This window comes from Pelecanus crispus, chromosome 1, assembly GCF_030463565.1.
Source record: "Pelecanus crispus isolate bPelCri1 chromosome 1, bPelCri1.pri, whole genome shotgun sequence".
Taxonomy (NCBI): Eukaryota; Metazoa; Chordata; class Aves; order Pelecaniformes; family Pelecanidae; genus Pelecanus; species Pelecanus crispus.
In genome coordinates, this window is record NC_134643.1 from 4,426,390 (window position 1) to 4,446,579 (window position 20,190).

The following is a 20,190-nucleotide window of genomic DNA, read 5'->3' on the forward strand; positions in this document are numbered from 1 at the left end:
AGCAGTGAGGCTCTTGAACATCCCTGAGGCTCTGGGCTGGGGTCTCTGCTCAACTTGTGCTCAAGCAGTCTCTCACTGACTTTAATCACTCTATTTTCTTGTCCGTCTCAGATGTGTGTTTAAAGCTGCTGATTCTTCCTCGGTATCAAAACCATTGACTTGGAGATAGGCAGAGAGCAGGGTGCCAGCAGTTCCCTCTACAACGGAATAAGCATTCAGGTGTTTTATTTTCTAGCCCTGACCTGGAGAAGTCTGTGAGGTCAATGAGCTTGATCCATTTAATGGGTCTCCTCACCACTTCGCCATACGTGCTGGGAACCGTGGTCTGGAGCTCCCAGTTTATCTCGTTCCTTCGCTTTCTGCTGCTCGTTAAGACAGGATTCAAATCTCAGTGATGTGAGATGTTAGGGCTGTCTGAAATGGTTTTCATTCTGTGCCTTCCCAGATTTTGTTTAGGCAAAAGGAGCGGAAGCTTTCCTGAAGTAAGCCACATTTTTCAGTGAAAACACTGAATGCTGAGCTCAGGTCACCTTACAGCGACTTCTTTCAGTCCTTCCTTTGCTATCTGTAACGTGGGGATTACAAGTGCGCCTTAAAGGATTGTTCCGAAAAATATGGTGGTAGTTTAGCATTTCTGCAGTCTTACCAAAAATCTATGTTAAATACAAATATTCTCAAACCTATTCATCTCCAAGGGTTGAGTTCTGCTTTGTTGGTTTTTTTTCTCCTTCTGTTTGTAAAAATGTGGGACTGTTCTCATCTTTGCTGTGTACATTCTCCATATCTGAGTTGCCACACAAGATACTCTGCATGCTGGCGGTGGGCACAAAAAGACGTCTGTAGGATTTAGTTTCTGAAATTGTGGGTACCGCGTTGGGTAGGAAGGTACGTCTGTGTTGGCACTGAGTTCAAGCTTCTTCATCCTGAACGGAAGCGCAGGAGACTGAGTCTTGTCTCTCATTCTCACAAACGACTGTAGAAATTGGGGCCTTTCAAAGTGTTCCTTGAATCGTTGGACTACATGTTGTATAGTTTGACTCCCGGATTTCAAAATGGGATAAAGAACCTGTTACCTGCCGACAGCAAAGGTACTCCAGAAACACAGATACCCGCTTGTGTTTAGAAGAGGTACAGAGTGATTTCTTAACACGAGCCTGCCCCAAGGCAAACGTGAAACAAAGCTGCGTTCCCAAGTTTGGGCTAAGTATCTTGTTTCCCTGCGGAGGGCCATTTTTGAAGCGCAGGGGAAACTGCAAGCGTGGCTGCTGCGGCAGCAGATGCAAAGCCCTGCCGTGGGAGAGCAGGGTTTGTTCTCGTCTTTCACATCTTTATGGCTTCCCGCACTGCACCACCCTGCTTTTCGGCCGTGGGCATGGAGAGCGTTTGGCAGGAAGACAAGAGACGTACTGAGGACTGCCAGGCAGCAGCAAACGTAGCGCAGCTCCTTCTCTCATGCCAGACGAGCTTTTGATGGCGGACTTCGGAGGCATACATTTCACGTGGGCACAACTAGCTCTTGATTTAAAAAATAAAACAACTTGAAACTACCCTGGGGCAAAAATAAATGACTGCAAGAATACCAGAGGATTGAGCAACATGCTAAAGACATATTGTTTCCTTTAAGGATTCTAACTATAAATGACGTCACTTAGATAGTTTGGATGTTTGTGAGCACTACAGGGCTTGGAAAGGGAAAGCAAATCGGAAAAACACTGGGAAGCTGAACAATTTGTTTTGTTTTATGACTCCCTGGTAGTTTAATGAGGGAGCTATTACTCATGCACTGTCACTGCACATCTAGAAAATTCCTTTGGGTTTAACAACTGGCAGGAAAAAGTAGTTTCCTAAAAACTACTGAATTAATGAGATAAAGCCCGTTGCTCAGGAGTCCCTAACAGGAAGGGTCAGCAGCAGAGTTCTGCAGGACTCGGGGTGTTTTGGAAATCTTCTCCGCAGGGTGTTTGAAAGAGCAGGTAGTGCTGGCGGGGATTCAGAGAAGCGATGCAGAAGACGTGCTCAGCATCTGTTTTTTAGGAAGCAGTATTATGGATTTCAGGAGGAAAAAGATTGGTTTGATGGGGGCATTGTAGCCAGTCCTTCCCCTCCATTCCCTTGCATCTGAAAATACCTGGGACTGGGGTACTGGACCCTTCCTGAAGAGATGAGATTTAAAGAAAGGTTTTCTTACTTATGGACAGTGGTACAAGGCAAGATATTGGTAATATTGACACTTGAAGTGAGGGAGATATGCTTAAGGAGAAGAAACACTTCTTCTGTGGGCTTAATTATACAGCTTTAAATTAATTTTCACAGTTTCATAATCTGTATTCCCATGTCTGTCAGACTTCTGACTTGCTGCTTTGTGTCTGCATTATTTTATAGGTCTGTCCAGTGCAGGTTGTGTATTTACTTAAGTTATTTTAGTTATTTTAAACTATCCTGTCACATCCATAGGGCATACACATTATCCTTACCTTAACTGGAAACCTAATATAACTTTTATGGCCCTTGAAAGCAGGATGAGTGCTGTTTCAGCTTGATGTTTTAGAGAGTACTGTAAAGAGAGGACTGCTCCAGTCTGGAAGTGCAAGTGAATATATTCCTCACCAACCCCCTGACACAGTTACTCCCTCGTAGCATAAGTTACTGTAATTTCTTTTGCAAAAAATGCAGACAAAGCAGGGGCTGTTAGGAGGGAAATCCGTAAGGAGTCTGTAAAGCGTGATGTAATGAACAAGCCACTGTAATAGAATGAACAAGCCGCTGTAACAGTTCTGCTGCAGTTTGTCTTAAATTACAGTGCCTCAAAAGTAATCGTAGTCATTCCTTGGCTTATTTCAGTGCTATACTGTAGTCTGAATCAATTTGGTCTTCTTTCTGTGTTACTGCCCTTGTGAGCACTTCCAGAATTCTTTGAATTATTCTTCCCCCCCCATACACAAACTTTAATCCAGAATATTAGCAATTTTCCATGGAAATACAGAAGTAGCATAGGAAAGGTTGTGTATTTTAAGCTTCAGATCAAAGCGGTGCGTAGCTGTGTCCCCTTGTACATGCAACGTACAGTCTCTTTTGAAATATCCAATACTGAGCTGGTTTTGAAATTTTTTTTTTTTTTTTTTAAGTGCATAGATGCTAGATTTTTGCCCTTGGGTGTGGAACTCACTGCCTGGGCCAGAATTAGGAAACGCTCCCTACGTCTGCTGTGACAAAGTGTTGGATCACAGAGTAGAGCTCAGCTTTCAGCAGAACGGGAGTGGGACAGAATGAGACTGAAAAGTCTGAGGGAACGCTTCTGGTATTATGAAGCTGGCAGGGGTGTAGGCGTGGTGTAATTCTCATTATTTCGGAATCAAAACAATGAGCATAGAGGGAGGCACTTCAGAGGGACCTTGTTTGTGGTGCATTAGACCAGGATTTGGGCATCAGTCGTTCCGAGGGGTATGTGTACGTGGCTGTGGGCACAGGGATGCTCAGGTTCGCTCTGAGCGAGCCTGTTCGGGTGCCAGGAGCAGCGTGAGCGTTGCAGAGGGGTGTTCAGCCCCGCACGCTGGCTCTGTACTGCTTCAGTTTTGCAGGGCAGTGTGAAGCTGAAGGCTGAGAAGACGTAAAAAGGGGCTGTCCTGCTTTCTGGGTGGGTGCTTCAGTGCCCAGACTCCAGTGAAGGTAGTGAGCGCCAGTGCTCCTGTGCAGTCTTGTTCTGCAAAGAGCGCTGATGTTGGTGTGGATTTTGGTGGGTTTCGGGCTCTTTCAGGGGACTTACCTGGTATTTAGGCGGCTTTTTGCCTAAATGGGTTGCAGCCGAGTTTGGGTGAGAAGCAGTTTCCCTCCCTCCAGGCGGGACGCTTCCGATGGTGAGCAGCCGGTAATAGCAGGCTCTAACACAGCACGTGTTGATGCCCAAGCAGCTACTGAGCAGAGTGGTTTATCGCTCCAAACTCCAGGCACCTAAATTCTGCCAAAATGTAGGCAGAACAAAGACAGGCTGCGTGGCTGACACCTGCAGCGTCCCAGCCTCGTGGCAAGAGGCACTCGTCGGGCACCCGCCTGCGGACAGCAGTGTGGTGCTGCTCAGTGCTCTGTCACCCGCTGAGCTGCAAGACTGGGCTTCCCGAAGCTCCAGTCGTGTGTGTTTTGTGCCGATACAAGGAAAACTTCTTCTGCTTGTTACTGATAGAAACCTAACTGAATTTTCCTGTTAATGAGTTTAATAGTAGTCTCCTAACGTTACCATGGTTCAGCTGTTTTCCCTTCTTGACTAAGCATGCGTCCTTCGCTTTTTTCTCTCCGTGCCGAAAGGAAGCTGCTGAAGGGTTCAGCGTGGCCGAGGCGGATCATGTCTGCCGTGTCACCCTTGCGTGGCCGAGGCAGATCATATGTGCCGTATCACCCTTGCGTGGCCGAGGCGGATCATGTCTGCCGTGTCACCCTTGCACTGGTGTGTGCGCGGTTCTGCGCGTGCCGCCTGACACCCCCATCCCACTCCCGTTCAGAGCTGCTCTTCTAGCTCCTGCTTTACCCTCGAACTTTGGTGTGCAGATGTACGTACGTACTGCGTTCAAATGACTGTCAGGTTTTATGTTTAAGGACTCTCTCCTTTCTTTCTCAAACCATATTTTGTCGGGACCCTTGCAGCTGGCATTACATAGCACATGCTTACTTACCCAGTCGCTGCTCTGACCATTTTATCCTCTTAACCTTACAGTTGCTCAGCAGACGATTGTGAGGATAACCTTGAGTGAGTTTCCTTCACCAGTATTAAAACCGCAAAGAAATCCGAAGTAGTTCTGTGAAAAAGGAATCTCTTGATGAAACTATTTGCCAGGGACTGAAAGGGTGAGTACAAAATGAAAACCCAGCCCAACTGCAGGGAAATGGCTGTGGGGACACCATCGCGGGCTGGCAGCTGCTGCATTCCTGCGCCCGTCATCTCAGACCTGTTTTAACCACGCAGCGGTTAACGCAGAATGGTCAGCGCTGCTGAGCAGGGAACGGACCTTGCTGGCCGATGCTCACTGCTGTTTCTGTTGTGCATTATCTCAGTAAATTTTGCATCTGTCTTTGTTACAATTTTGATTTCTGCCTTCAGGTTCCCCTTTTCTCATTGTATCTAATAAAATTAAATTGAATTTGCAAAATATTACAAAGTGACATTAGGATGTGCCTGTTAACAGAGTAGAATAAATTAATTACACGCCGTGAACTAGCTGAACTCATTTACTAATTGATGAATTAATTTAATCATGTCTGTTACAAATAGGAGAACTTGAATGCTGGCAGAATAAAGACTTAACTCTCTTCTTCACTAAGTCATTAGGGTTTTTTGGTCTTAGTTTCCTTAGTCTAATAATGGCCACATTTTTAGAAGTAGGAAGTTACACCAGTTATTTGCAATTTGGGGTTCTCCTGTGTGCTTCCATCGTGCACCACTTTCAGGCTGACATCTGCCTCTTGAATTTATTTGAAGCTTTAGAGTTTCTAGTTGCTTTTTCTTAGCCAAATATTAGCACTAGTTCTTCATCCTTGCCTCTCTTCACTGGTCAAACATTCAACACCATCAATCATGTTGTCCAGCTTGAGATTCCATCCTGACTGGATGTCTATAATTCTGGGGTTTTTTGTGATCTTTCTTAATCATATTCTTAATGTATACAGTGACATTCCCTCTGTGCACATTCTGCATCTTCTATCTTCCCGATTTCCTCTGCAAACGTACATTTCACTACTGCCTCTGTGCAGTCAAGTTCCAGATCTGCGCCGCTGTGCATCGTTTTATTTCTCTCCTGAGATGTGTGCCTGACTTGCGCACATGTGAATTGATAGCAATCAGCTGCAGCTCAGTACAGTTTTCAACAGAAAGGAGCTTTCTCCCATGCCAGTGCTCTGTAAGTGCCACAAAAATACCTTTTTATTTAAGCCTCTATTTTAAAGTTATACCTTCCTGTGATGCCTTGAGTACATAGGCCGTCAGGCTGTTAATCTGCTTTTATATCAGGTTTTATTGTGTCATTATTCCTTATGCTTCCTCTTTTTTTATGTCTCTTCACTCTTTCTTGCCTCAGGCAGTAAGCTAGAAACCAAACTCCTTCTGTTCTGTATTACATGGAGCTCCTAGATCGGCGTGTCTTGGTCCATGACAGGCAGTCTGCCCTGCTACAGTATCTTTACGGTGCCTCTCTTGGAAATTACCGGGAAGGTAAATATCTACATAGCTTCAAAATCTACACAAACTGAGTTTCTTGGGTCCCAAAGAAAATCAGACACAAAACAGAACTTCAGCATTCCTTGTTTTAATGCTCAAATTATGAGATACTGACCTCATTTGTAGCTTGAAAAGGTGGAGCCAGTTACGGGGAGGAGACTAATAAAATCACAAGTAAGTTGCAGCAAAATGGATATATATATATATATGTTATGTTTTTTCTGATAGATAGGGATGTCTTTTTCTAGCGTGACTGAAGTTGTTCAATGGCTGTAGTAGATTAAAGCAAAAACTACTCCGCAAAACAAAATTATTTTCAAAATCCAACAGCCGCTTTCTGCCATCTCTTGCTTGGCTGTGTTTAATATGTGGAGCATTATGTTATGGTCCTCTTCATTAGTTCTGTAATTTTCATGGTGTATGCCAGCATCAGTGTTTATTATTGAAGCACGATGTCTGGTTTTATCCTGATGATATGTTTTACTGTCCTGTAACAGTAGTCAAATACATGAACTGAGTAGTAAAAGGAATTCAGGAGTAAGGATCAGTAAATACTCAAAGCTGTGCATGGTCGGGTGGGTGTAATCAATTCCAGCGCTGCCAGATGCTCACTGTTGATCCAGATGACAGAGAAGCATCCTTGTTCAGCATGCAGTGAAGATCCCTCTCATCTCCTGGCTCTTCCAGGCTCTAGCACAACTTAATCAGTCCCTAAAATCTTTAGGTTAAATCTGTCATCCCTCTCTCTTCAAAGCCAGAAGAAACAAGCTCTTTAATTAGGTGGCCTGGCCTAGCCGACAAAATGCAGAAATGGGGGGGATGTGTAAGCGGCGGGTGGTTGCGTTTCTTCTGCCGGTGAGGAGGTGGGCTGGGGTCTTCGGAGGGTCTGCGTGGCGCTGGGACGCTGGCAGCCCCAGGGAGCTGCTGCGGGGCCTCCCCTGCAGCGGTGGCTGCGTTCCCGTAACGCTCTTTCGTTCTGTTATAAAATGGGGTGACCCGAAGTGGAACCAGACGGGTAAAAATGCACCGTAGCCATGTGACCTTTATGTGCTTTTATAAGGGGAAGCTAAAGTGGAAATGCAAATACTCATTTCAGTAAGCCATTTTATAAATTCCAGGTGCTGATCTCATGAGAGCGCCTTGCATATGCCAAAGGAAGAACGTGTTGTTTGAGGGAAAACCTATTTACAAATATGTGCAAACTGAAAGGTAAATAATTCCTGTTTCCAGTACATTGATAGAATACGCTTTCTGCATTGGTTAATGTTTCCTGCTGTGAAGCATGTAGCGTAAATGTATCTGGCGTACATTGTGTTTGTCGCTGCGCAGCACCAGTATGTAGGAAGCAGTTATCTTCCAAAATTCGATTTCTGAGTCTTTGCTTCTTCAGCATAACAAAGAAGGGTTCAAAGGTGGTTTGTTTTGCTCTGAAAATATTTTTGGCTTGGGTGCTGGGTTTTTTTGCAGCGTCATACATGATGGGAGGAGTAAAGACTATTTGTCTTTAGCTAGAAGATCCTCTGCAGTCTGTTTGTCAGGCGTGGGAATTCAGTTGGGATTAAAAACAGTCACACTTGGAGCGGTCTGATTGAATTTCGTATCCCTCTTAATCGCTATCTTTTTTTTTTTTCTGTGTGATGATTTTAATTTCACTTCCTTTTCAGTAATCTTAGAGTCTTTCAAAGTAGTCAGAACTCGAGTTTGTATTATACCAGGAAAAAAATACAGAAAAATAAACGTGTTCATGTGTGGTGATTGTTATTTTTGAAAGATACGTAAGAGCAATTCTTTCCAGGTCACCTTTCATCCTCTGACAGACAAACTAGCATGACCATTTATGTAGCAATGTAAATGAATCCAGTGCTGAAGGTGAGCAGAGGGGCAAAAAAGTAACAAGCGCCTGGTTTTAAGAGCTCACTTTGTAGAGACATAAGTGGATGCGATACAATGCGCGGCACAAGAATATAAACAGTAGGTGTAGTTTCTGAGTGCTTCATGACAGGGGCATTTCTGTTCAGCGCTGGGATTAGCACTTTTATTGCAACTTATATAACAGCTACGTTGCCAGGGTGGTTTCTAAAAATGATGCTCATCACTCTTCAGATTCCAAAAGCTTTAAGTCAGAAGAAATATTTTAAACTGAAGAAATATCTTTTTTTTTTTTTTCCTGATGATTATCGGTTTTCTCTCAGATCCCAGTGAGATACTTCTGCATATGTAAGACAGCAGTGGGGATGAAAAAAAAATTTTTATACTGTAAAGATGTGGACAAGAAGCAGTGAGTTTTGTTGTGGGCAACTTTGTTAACGTTACCTTTGTTAACATACCTTAGAAAACAGCAGGGGATTACATTGTTCACTATGGTTGTCCTGTACAATTTCTAAAGTATAACATCTGACGCTTTTATCCAGCAAATCCTGATGCTCTTGGGAAAAAAAAAACCCTATATTCCTGCCCCTGCTGCCCCAAAGATTGCTGTTTGATGGAAGAGCAGTCAGCTGCTATGGTGATGGGCACAAGATGGGAACGCGGACAGAAATAGAGTGGTGAGGCTGAAGCCAGACTAGTCCTGCTTCCTTACTGTTTCAGTAGCCCTTTCTGAATTTGGTGATGACTGATTTCAAGGGGTTAACGGGTCATTTTGCTGTTTCCTGCCTCAGATTCTCAAAACTAACGCAAAACAATACTCAGGCAAAAAGGAGAGTGATACACTCAAATCGATAATGTTTGTACAGGACTGCATGTATTTCCCTGCAGTGCAGCTTGTGCCCGTTGTGCTTGAATTTGGATGCACAGAAATCTCCCTCCTCCCATATGAATTGAAGTCAGTTTTCAGTAATGCATAATTCATATACTAAAGCCTTTGTCACAAAAACATCTTACTGTCTTTCCTCCAGCTTGATAAGCCTGCTTTTTGTATTTTTAGGATTTCTGTTTCCTAATAACCCCCCAAATCAGCCTGAAGAGGTTCCAAAACAGAATTCAGAGTAAATCTGAGACAACTTGTACGTCAAGGATATTGCTCTACGCAGTAGGTGATTCTCTGGCACCTGCTACTTACGGATCCTTCCTCCACAAAGAGTTATTTCCCCATGGCATGGGGGCACATGACCACTGTGCAGTCAGCATGTAGGTGGACTGGAGCTCCAAGTAGCCTGTCAGGAGGTCTGTAGACCAGTTTAGATACATCTTACAAGGAGTATCTGCACACATACTTCTGTATGAAACAGACAGCGGTTTCTTTCGATGAATTTTGAAGCTCCAGTCAAAAATTACTCCTTCCGTAGGGAACATGATACCTGTTTTCTAGCGATGGGGGTTAGTGGTAAACCTTGATTGCCTGTTTTGACTGTAAGTACACTCACGTAAGTTGAGATTTCGAGGAGCAGTAACTTGTCTAAAAGCCTGTGTAAGAGGCTGGAGGAAGAGAAGAATGATTATGAAGTTGCATTTTAATTCATCTCTTTGAAGAACAACACAGGAGACTAATTCAAACAGCTTCTGGTGTTTTTTTTCTTCCAGATTCTGAGCACAAACCTGTCAATGATGAATTGCTTCAAAAATACACAGAGAAAATCGTACATGGCAGAGGCTGTTTTTTCTGAGGTATAGCACATCTGTGTCCCTCCTTGGTATCGGCTGATACTGTAAATACCTTGTAGCATCAGCCATCCGACCTTTCCTGTTAGAAGCTTTGAGAAGCTTCTGAAATTAAAAAGGTAAATGTATTGTGCGTATGTGACAGGTATGGATGTTTCATTAGTGGGAAATACCAGTCTTTATTTGAGGGCTGTTTGCTTGTTCCAGAGGAATGTTCACCAGATTGCTTACTTGGTAGCTCTTTTCAGTACAGCTAACCAAAGCACAGGAAGGAGAGTGAGGTACGTGAAGTACTGTCATCAGTGTAGGGTATTTTGACAGTAATGGTTTGTTATGTCATTAATTTCCTCCCACAAATGCTTTTTCTTCTTACCTGTTTGTCGAGCCAGTGCAGACTGTCTGGTCATACTAAATTCCAGCTGTGGAGGTTTTGATTGTTTCTTGCTCTTTGCCAATTTTAACATAGCAATATTGTTCAGCCAGAAAAATTTAAATTGAAAACTTTAGGTAGCAAGCCAATGGGGAAAGCTGGACCTTGTATAAAAAACACAGTAAAACTTGAGTAAGAATTTCAAAGTTCGGTGTATTGCTTTTCTTGTGAAAGTTCAAGAACTGTGTTTCATTGCAGGCTGAAACTCATCTGAAGTCCTCATGACCAGCTGAGCAAGGGAGATGGGATTTGATGCTATCCAAGGTGTAATTCCACAGTTCGTGTCTTCTGCTAGTGCCGTCTTAGTAAGTTTCTGCCTACCCCCAGCCATTCATTTCCAGCTCAGCAGCAGTGCGGTGCCATCTCTTTCTTGACCATGTGGAAAACCAGATCACTGAAAGTAGTCAAGAAAAGAAACACTTTTTTTTTTTTTTTTTTTTTTTGCCTTGAATTAGAACCATTTGAGTGAACTTGTTTATAACATGGCCCGGAGGCAGCTGTATGGGGGCAACTGGAGGTGACATGAACTGCAGCATCAGAGGCAGCACTGAGTGCTGGAGAGTGTCCCAACATTAAGTGATCTTGCTGTCAACAAAAATCTGCTCTGGGACCATATCCTGGATGAGGGGGTTTCACTAGCCACAGTATTGTTTATTGAACTGCTGCTTTTCATTTTATTTTATTTTATTAAGAAGGATTAACATCATCTTGCTTGGGCAGGTTTTTTTCTTGAGGAGATAAACCATCTCTGTGAGAAGTCAGTCAGCTTTGTGGACAGCCATGAATGTCAATAAAATCTTGGCAAACACAGTAGGTATTTATTCAGCCTTGCAAATTAAAAACATTTTTCCTGCTTGTTTAGTGAAGGGGACAAAAAAAGACAAATTATATAGCGGATGAGCTCTCTTGATAGTTGGAATTCATTAAGCTGGTGGTGAAAACGCTGAGGGATTGATGGTGCAGAAGAATAAAAGATGAAGCAGCTTTTCCCCAATAGCTGTGGTTTAAGTTCAAGTTGAAAATGACACCCCCCCCCAAAAAAAAGTCCCTTAAAGACATCTGTAACTGACTTCACAGTCTCAGTTTCTATCTTGGTAGGCAGTTCTTCCTCACTGCAGTTAGTATTAATTGGTTTTTCAGCTGACAGACAATTTCTTAATGGTTCCTCGATCTTCATCATGCCATAGGGTATCTGCAGCAGCTCATAAATGAGATACATGGCCAAGCGTTAAGTAGGAAGTTTGCACAATCGTTTCCTATGCTATAGCTGTTCTGTGAACAGAGGCTTTCTGCAGAGTTGTCAATCTGTCATCTTTCCTTGGCTCCACATTTCATTAAAAAAAAAAGGAATTTAAAAAGTTTCAATAAAAGTTGAGCGGTTTGTCAGACATAACGTACTCACAGGCTATTGTCTGCAAATTACAGGCTGACTCGGTCTTTCAGCCTGTCATAGATGGATCGTAAAGCTGTCGTAAGTAAAGCTCTAACAAAATCCTTTTACACAGCTCCTGTTACGGCAGAGCATGGAAAGGAAACAAAAAGACTTGCTTTTTACCAATTTCCTGTACGGCATCATTAGTCCAGTTGAAAGTCTTTCCGAGCCACTCCCAGTAGATGTTTCTCTCTGATTATCCCTGGATTCATGTGATCAAGTGCCCACAATTGTCATTTGCAGTCAAGGATGGGATCACAGTTCACGTATTATTCGGAGTGCTTAACCACAGAAATTCATCACTGGAAGAGAGGGGGTTACCTGATGGATGTTTGAATGCAGCTAAACCACCTGTAAGCTAAACCAGTAGGATTATTGAACAGCAAAACAAAGCCATTGTAAACTCTGATCTCTCAGTGGTTTAATCGCAGACAAAACTTTACTCTTCTAAGTAATTCCATCGATGTCAAATAAAATCACGTGAATTTTGAAGTATTTAAGATCAGGGCGTAAGTCACTGACGTGTCATTCCCGTAATTTTCTCTGGAAGATCACAGAATGGTATGCGTTTGTAACTACAGAAACAAAACTGTAATCAGAAAATCTTCCATCTAAAATTTTTCTCTAAGTCTGTGATTTCTGGGTTTGCTCTCCCTATTTCCCATGCTCTTACTTTTCTGCTAAGTAGATACATAAATGTAAAGACATTATTTCCTCTGCTCCTCTTCCTCCTTTCCAGTTAAAGCTCTCAGCTTTTCTCATCATTAAATCTAGGAAGGACAGAACAGTCCAAGACCCGAAAATGTTTTAAAACTTACAGGACCTAATTAGAAGGAGGCATCTTGGAGAAGTACAACAGCAGTCTATCTGCAGTTCATTTGTTTTTTCCAATTTAGAAATGACAGTTTACAGCCCTAATGCGAGAGTGTTTCTCATTATCTGCGTTCTAAAAACATGCAGAGTTATTACAAGTTTTGAAAGATGCTTTCTTCAAAAGTGCAAATGATATTAAAGGGAAGAATTTGCTCTCTGGCTAGTCAGATGGAGATGCTGTGGTCTGCACCCATTCTAGGGCTGGTGGTGAAGACAGAGCCACGCGACTGGACCTCAGCTTCAAATCTCATGTGCGTCGCGAATCCAACTGTATGGAAAAAGATGCTGTAGCATCATTTAGCCTTGCCTTGTCCAGGGAAGATAATGGCTGTGAAGGGTCATTACTTCCCTTGTTTCACAGATGGATCTCAGGTTTCTTGGATTTTCTCATGAAGATTTTCTTGGAGAGGAGTGTGTTAGCAATGCTGTTGACAGATGCCCTCGTGGGAACTGTCCACGCTAATTTGAGATTTCTCTCCTCTATCTTCAGCCATCTAGAAGTCAGGTTTCTAGTCTAAGCTAGAGTTTTGTTGTCATTTTGTTGTCATTCTCAATGGAGAGAGAGAGAGATGCATCTCTGGAGGTGATGAAACCTTTAGGAACAGATGTAATTGATAGGTTTCTTACATGGTTTCCTGCCCCCTGAAGAGAAGGAGTTTGAGAATATTTGGCTGTCCTCAGGAGACCACGGATGGCTTCATCTTGGATGATGGTTGTAATAAACTAAAATCAGCTTTCACGGGACTTCCAGAGGCAGGTACGGTGCACACCGGCTGTATTACACTGCAGGAGGGAAAAAGTAAGGTGGCTCACTCTTCTTGAATACACTACAGCAAGGAAAAGTTTGAGGCTTTTGCATGGCTAGAGGAAACAGTTTGGTCCTGCTCACACTTTAAAGCTGCTTTATTTTAACTGTGCTAAAGCATTAGTGTTTCTTGTGCCCGCGTGGAAGATTCCCATACAGCTGTGCGCTCGGGGCAGAGCCTTGGGAGATGGGCACGAGCACAGCTCAGTCCTGCTGCTCCTGGCCAAGCCGCTTCCTGACTGCTCTGCTCCACACAGACGCTTTCTGGACAGAAAAGCTGCGTAATAAATCCAACGCTGATGTGGCCTGGCATAGTTAGAGCTCTTCCAGTAACTGAAGCAACTGCCCACTTTCAGAGGCCCAGCCTACTCCGTTTGGTTGTTTTCCTTAAAACAATGTTGGTTTACACCCGCATGGGGCACGCTGTCTCGTTGTGCCTCCCCTCTGGCTGGCCGTCGAAACACACTGTGCCGGTTGTGCCAGTGCTGCTGCTTCGGGTAATTTGTTCCTTGCTGAGAGGCTGTGATGTACCTATCGAGTACTTCCCAGAATGTGTCGCCGTGAGCATGGCTGAGCCTTGTAGTCTGCAAACACTCAAACTTGCTTGACATTATTCTCAGATGTGATTCGGATATGTTTGTTCTGCCAGCTGAGACGAGAAGTTGCAGACAGGTTATAAAAAAATACATCTGTTTGAAGGGAATAAATTGTCTAGAACACACTTCAGTAGCAGACTTCCAGGAAAAAGTCCTGTGTCAGACTTCTTAGAAGTAGTGCTGGGACCAGGTGGTAAGTGCCAGATCTGAATAGTCCGTAATTAATACAATCCTTAACGTTAGGTTTGGGCACACACCTTTTCTCTAATGCTGCAAATACCACCTCAGCGAGAGCTAGCAGACAGGGGGGCTGGTTTTCAGACTACCCACGTGACCTTTTGAATGAATATTCAACATTTAGGCATTAATATGTAGCTTCTGTCACATGCTGGTACTTCTGCTGCTGCCCTTAAAAACAAGGTATGTTAACATCTTGCAGGAGACCTTTCACACGTCATTTCGCTGTCACTAGAGGGAGTTTGCAGCAGCGCTTTCCTTACGGATTGGTTTGGTGGTGGTCATACTGTGGGCAGACCACGGCAGACACAGTGTGTTAACAAGACAGTAACAAAAGGAGGATGAAGGTCCTTCACCTTCACTACAAGGTGAAACCCTTGTACATGCTGCCCAAGCTTGACTAAGAAAATTCTCTCTTTCTGTTGGTAGCGCTATTAAAAAAAAACTGAAATGAACATTTGGTGACACAAACCAAAATCAAGGGTAAGAATAAGAAAAAAGTGTCAACTATTTAATAGGAAAAATAAAGATTAAAAAACCCAACATGGAGAGGTATTCTTCTGTGGCATTTCCAATTTATTGTTACAGGAATATCATCCCAGCTAGAAACAAGCTCCCTCAGGAAGCTGGTTTCATATGGTGGTTTAGATTTAACTATTCATTGTCTAGCACCATTTGAAATCAGTGTTCTTGGAGGAAGAATGCCTGCCTTCATCAGTGAAATGGATCCTCGGAAACCTCAGTGGGAAAGGAGAGAAGGTCAAGAATTTCCTAGCGTGCTCCTGCTGTTACAATTAGCTCCACCCCCAAACGAAGTCCCTCAGTAGGCTGGGACTGCAGAGTCTATGGCCCAGGTGACCCTTGGAGAGCAATGCAGTGTGTGATTTCAGAGGCAGAAGCTGCTGTAATACTGCTGGGCAACAGCATGTTTACAGGATTTGTAGGTGGTGAACTTTGGAAACAGAGAAGGGCTTACAAGACATAAACATTGCAAAAAATTGTCACACATAATTGCAACACAATACTGAAGACGTTAATGCACCAACTAGTAAATCTGGTACAAACAAGTCGTTTGTGCAACGTGGTGAGGAATAAGGAAAGGAACTTCATTTGCTCCACTTTCTTTTCAACCCGAAGCCTGTTTCAGCCTTACGTAGATACGTTTTTGTTAGTTCTTTACTGCCTGTGTACACATATCATGCAAGACCCACAATAGAATTTGAAGCAGATAATTTTAAATTTAAGCACTGGGAGTTCTAGATGCTGTTTGCATCCCTGCTGTGTGTTTGCCTTTTCATTGTGGCATGTTTGGCAGATCTGAATATGCTTATTTATTTTGTGTGACTTAACTTGCCAGTGTTCAGGTTGTAAGTTGATAACCTGATATGCTAGTTGTAGTTAATGGAAATGGCTAGCACCAGCATCTATGAGAATTGGACGACGTGTGTTAGGTCACATTGGCCAAGGCTACTGAAATTTGGAGAACTTGAAGTGTTTTAAGATTAGATTTGCTGTATTAAAAGATGTGTGTAGCTAATGATGGATTTTGACAGGTTTTACCTTCTTAATCATTGTTTTCTCACAGGCATTTTAATAATATTTATAACATTTTTTAGTGAGTAATGCTACAGAGGTAATTAATTAACACTTTTCAAGTATTTGGGGATCCTCCAATGTAAAATACTGTCCAGCACTTAACTCTTCATCCTTGCAGATCTCAGTAACCCCTTTAGAGGATGACTGATTTCTTTTGGTGTTCAGAGTCAATAATATTTTCTAGCACCATTTGAAATCGGTTATAGTGATTGGGGAATTGCTCCTGTGAATTTCATACAAGAGCCTCCAAAGAGAATCTTTAATGGTATTATCTAGGACTGGAAAAAGTAAAGTGTGTTATTTTAGTGGATGGAATTGCTGAATCCAGAAATTCTATGCGCTTGAACTCTGGTGTTATTCGGTGCTTTCATATAGCTGGAGATTATTCCTAGCAGAAGGTACAATCTCTAGTAGATAGGGTATGTAAAATGTGTAACACGAGGTCTTGATTTAGGTCATCTGTATAAAGACGATACTTGGAATGGTTTGGGAAGCCATACAGTACTGAGAGTGGAGATAAAGGGAGATAGTTTTCCCAATGAGAATCATCCGTATGGACTTACGATAAAAGAAGAAAAAAAAATACCCTGTTAGCTTAATGATCTGGCCATGAGGTATGAGGAAATAAAAAGTCAGCAGCAGGAAGCCTTCGAATCTCCAATTAACTGTACTCTGGACATGCTGAAACTGAGATCTTGTGAAAGATTTCATTGCCAGCCTGAGAGCTTTTTGCATTCTCCACTCTTACGCTGTTAACGGCATAAGCCACAAAATACCCGAGTCATCTTCCCAAGGACGTTATAATATCTTAGGAAGTTTTCTCTGAAAATTGAGCTCTTCAGAGAAACACAACGGGCCAGAGATGGAGATTCGAAGTGTGGGTTGTGTCCCCAGTTGCAGCAGGATCTTGTTATCCATGAAGATAATTTCTGAAAGTCATCCTTCAACCAGCTTGTCATGCTACATCCAGCTTTTTGGGAGCTAATAACACAGACCAACGTACAGCAAGGCATCCCTGCAGCAGGGGTATCTTCCTCGATGTTCTGGTGAAAACAGTGATATACTGCCTTTCCCCACTGTTCTGTATGGGGAAACTAAAAAATAGCTACAGACTCTGAACAACTGGAGCAGCTTTTGAGTATTCAGAGGCATTTCTAAGGTTGTGGCTTGTTGTTGGCAGCAAATTTATCTTTCTCTTCCCACCTCCTCTGTCTTCTCATCGGTACGTGCTCCTGTTACTTTTATTTCTGTTTAACTAAGAAGGCATCAGATCATCACAAACCAAAAGAGACTTTACGTGAAAAGTACATGGCCTCTTTCTAGTCTCTCACTTCCATCCATTTGTGAAATCCACCCTCGTGATTTGTCTTTTTTAGATTAAACTCTCAGAAGTGGGTAGTACTGTGTTCAGTACAAAAGACTCTAGGGTAGCCCTTAAATTAATGTAAAAAAGCATAAAATATTGAAAATGTAGAATGGGTAGCAGCTTTTTTTTTTTTTTTTTTTTTTTTTTTTTTTTTTTTTTTTTTTTTTTCAATGTGATGCAGAGAGCTGACACCTGCCCACATACGTGTTTTAGGGGTTTTGACAGATGTTCCTGTCGAGGTTAAAAGCTGTACAGAATAAAGTATTGCACTCTGGAAATGTGGCTTACAAATAACCAGCGTGTTTTAAGTACATCCACTGCTTAAGTAGCTCCCATACAGACCGTTGCTGAAATGATTTCTTGTGCGAAGCCCTTGAATGAGCAGATCGATTTGTTTGGAGTTTAGCTGCTTGTGCTGTGCTTGTCAAGGTAGGATCTAAATGTCTAGACTGCTTTACAGTTAAAGGAAACTTGTTAGCACAAAAGCTAATCTTAAGGTAAGATTCGATCACAAAGTAGTACAAAGTGATAACACAAAAGCAGCTGAAGGAGTTTATAAGTTTTAATTATTTCTATTGAAAGGTAAGAGGTTTTTAAGCTGTAGTAATTTTCTCTGTTTATGCCATATAGAGCTTTCTAAGCTGTAGTAATTTTCTCTGTGCCATATAGTGAGAAACAACAGAGCTGCCAAGTGCTCGGATCTCATGAAAGGTGCTTCAGACGTGAGTAGGTGTGCCCGTGTGCTTACAAGATTGTGTCCTGTTCCTTGTTGGATCTTTCCTGCAGCAACAGGGAAGGAAAGGATGAAAGAACAAAAGAAGGTGGGAAAGAAGGAAAAAAAAAGTTTCATGAAAATAAACCTTGCACTGTAAAGTGTACATACGTATGAGGAAGAGAGAAGCACGTGTAATGGTTTTTTTTTTTTTCATCCTGTTTGCTCTCAGCTCTTGGTCTTTCAAAAAAGTGAAACCACTAGCAGACAGTTTTCCCTGTCACGTAGCCAGATTTAGATGCAAAACTGCTTACGAAAATTGCACCAGTCTCAAAACGCTGACCAGGTACCACAGTGTATAACTTAACCTTTTTGCTTGCAAGTCTGCTCCATCCTATTGTTCGATACCCTGCAGCAATTGCAAAATGTAACGTGCACAGAGATTGCTTCATGGTCAGCAAGGTTTGCCTAGTTGCCAGTCTTCTGGAACGATGTTAAAATGAAATAAACACTTGGACTAAGCCAAAAACAGCGCTGGAAGTCGACCACTGCTCTTCCCCCAAACTCTCACTTCTGAGAGGGAGAGAAGGATGATGTATATTGGGAAATTTTTAATACAAAAATATTTTGGAAGTGTCTTGCAGTGTACCCTTTTTCTATTAATGAGGCATTAAACCAATTCATTTTACTACACTGATCCTAAATTTCAATTGTCACATTATGTTGTCTGAAACTTTAGAGATCTTGCATCATAATCTCAAAATGTCTGGCTTCTGTGTAAGGGAGTCCTCTGAAATCCATCGTATATTGGGAATCTGGGGGGCAAGTACCCTGATCACATTGAATAGGAGCTTGGGATGATGGTTTTCATGGCAAATAAATTCAGGGTCAGAACTATACTTTGCAGCAGCTTAATCCTCAGGTTAATTGATGAAACATGCAGGCATAAAATACTTATAAAAGAGTGGAACAGGAAATGAGACAAAATAGTGATATTCTACAAGATGCTTCCTGATTTCTTCAACCCAGTTTGAGACTTGGTAGCCAAAAATAACCTGTTTGTGATAGAGCTGTCATGTCCTTAGCACACATTTCCAGTGCCGTAATGGACAGCAGAGGTGCAAGTAGAACAAATCCGGGTAGCGTGGCTTTTACTGCAGGCTGGCTGAGTCCAGCTGGGACCTTTGCTAAGTATGAAGCAGCAGAGGCTTATGTTGGCAGAGCTTTGCTATGCTGTAAAACAGACTATTAAAGCTCACAGCAATTTAAAGATGCCAGGAGAGCGAATTCTTACTTGTTTGGGTAATCATAACAAAAATAGCATTATAATTTCTAGATTATCTTCTTGGGTAAGTCGGATCTCATGAGGACAACGAAGCAAACTTCGGCAAAGCAACCTGAGTGAAGCTGCCTACATAGGTGAGAGGTTTTCATTTCACCGGTGTCATTCAAGACAGCCGTACTCTTTGCAGAGAGCTGTCCTGTCTTCTGACAACGGTTCACCAAATTGGTGGCTTCTCTTCTCCAGCAGTGCCCATCAGATGCTGCAGGTGCATCTCCCCTTCAAACATCCAGAGCTTTTGGGTTCCAGGCATAAAAGCTGGACCAGCTACATACTCCCACCTCTGCCACTGAGCAGGCAAAAGGATGTTCTGTATGTTCGTACCAGTCAGTACAGTGGTTACAGACCTTTGCTCAGAAGCTATTCCTATCCCGCTCCTTGAAATTAGACGTGACAAGTTTTTTCCATGTGTCTTTCTCATCCTCCTCCTCTTGCTTTCCTACAACGGCCTGTGGTGAGGCGTGCGGCTGCCTGCTCTGCTGCCCGGATTGCTGGGTGTTTGAGTCGTGTTATGTGCAGCTTCTGTCTGTGCTGCCTTCTCAGCGTTGTGGTCTGTCTCTTCTCAAGGTTTCCCCTCTGGAGAACCTGCTGTGGCAGCAGGTGACTTGGCTTCAGTCCTGGGGGGGTCCCTAAAACCAGTTTCTCCTTGCATCAAAGAACAGTCTTTTAATGGCCACTTCCATGAAAAGGAGGGGTGAGCCTTGGAATCACAAGGATTTGAGTTCCGTATTTTGGTGCTAGCAGTGTTCACGATTGCTGCAGAGGGGAGATTTTCTTGGGCTCCAATTTCCAAAGCAGTTAACGTGTCAAGCCCTATGCACCTCTGGCTGGATGCCTGTCTATAAAGCCTGACACTTGCGCTCCTTTGGAGCAGCGCAGCCTGGGGCAAAGTGGTTGGGAAGGGGCATCCAAGCAGGGTCGCCAGCTATGGTACAGTTTTCCATGGAATGCATGACAGTGCAGAGCATGGACATCAGCAGGGAATGTAAGGCATTTCTT